Below are 1,311 nucleotides of genomic sequence, written 5' to 3' on the forward strand. Positions count from 1 at the left end.
AGAAAGAACATGTGATGAGGGAAAGATCCGGGGCCCCGGCTCTGCCACTCACCAGCTGTGGAGCTTGAGTTAAGTCAGTCGACCCCTCTGAATTACTTCCCTTTCTGAGGAGGGGTTGTGAATGCCATTGATTGTAATAATACGTTATCCTGTGCATCATGCAGAGTTCTAAGAGCTTCCGTATTTTTAGCTCCTTGAATCCTCCCGAAACCCATGAAATAAATACTATTGTCAACATTCTCAATAGAAACTAAGGTACAGAAAAGTGAAATATCGTGTCCCATGTCCCTGCCACACAGTCGGTAAGGGGGACAGCTGGGATTGGAACCCAGGCTCCCAAGTCCAGGCCCTTAATCACTACTCAGACTGCCTCTCAAATCCCTTAACAAGTGATGGATGAAGGGTGGGTGGTCCACAATGACAGCAATGATCCAGAGAGTTCATGAAAGGAGATCCATCAGGCCCATGAAAGATTTGGTGACTTGCAAAGCTCATCAGTGGTTTGAGACCCCACAGCTTCAGCATAGATTATCCCTTTGCCCTGCAAAGCGTTAACCTAACCTCTTTACTGGCTTAGCCCTGCCCAGTGGTTGGTCTTTCTTCCTCCCTAGATTTCCACCCCTGGGTGCTATGAGCAGGGAACAACTCCAGCTGACAAGTGGAACAAAACATCTGTGCAGGCCCAAACCAGCTTCCTCTCCAGGGAAGTGTGAAAGCCAGGTGGTCTCCGGTCACAGGGCTCCCCTTGAGGCCCTGGACCTTCCCAAGCCCTGGGGCGGGGCCTCTGCGAAGAGGTGTAAGTGCGGGGGGACTTTTGGGGACATGTGGTCTCATTCTCAAGGAACCACTTCCTCCTCGCCTCTCCTCTGCTAGGGATGGGTGTGGCAGGAAGTTCAGGGAGCGCAGCGGCAGGGGTGGCTCTGCTTGCCAAAGCCAGAGGTCTGCCAAGAAGCGTAAACGGGTAAACAAGCGCAGGTATGAGGGCAGGGTAGACCAAGTGTGCTCAACATTCTGCATGGAGAATATTAAAATAGTGGACTGCTGGTTTGCGTGAGCTCGAGCTTTCCTCATCCTAGAGACTCTGGTTCCAAGCGTAGTGTCTGGTCCTAGCAGTAACCCAGCTTTCCAGGCCTCGGTGGAACGCAGATCTTTTTCATGTCCTTGGGCTCTCTTGCTTACAGTTGAGCAGTGAGTGGAAGCACCCACCCAAGCTTGGAAGTACTTGGGTGGAGACTAGCCGGTGTACCCACACATGGGTGTGAGCCCATGGTGGCTCAGAGCCCAAACAGGTGACACTTCCCCCCCCCCCCC

The 1,311-nt window shown here is 52.6% G+C and overlaps 1 protein-coding gene across 1 annotated transcript in view; it reads right to left on the minus strand.

The window, feature by feature from the left end:
- PIK3AP1 (phosphoinositide-3-kinase adaptor protein 1) overlaps positions 1 to 1,311 on the minus strand; it is a 108,375-nt gene that overhangs the window by 13,792 nt on the left and 93,272 nt on the right. The window lies entirely within an intron of this gene.

The sequence above is a fragment of the Lipotes vexillifer genome, unplaced genomic scaffold (assembly GCF_000442215.2).
Source record: "Lipotes vexillifer unplaced genomic scaffold, Lipotes_vexillifer_v1.1 scaffold184, whole genome shotgun sequence".
Taxonomy (NCBI): domain Eukaryota; kingdom Metazoa; phylum Chordata; class Mammalia; order Artiodactyla; family Lipotidae; genus Lipotes; species Lipotes vexillifer.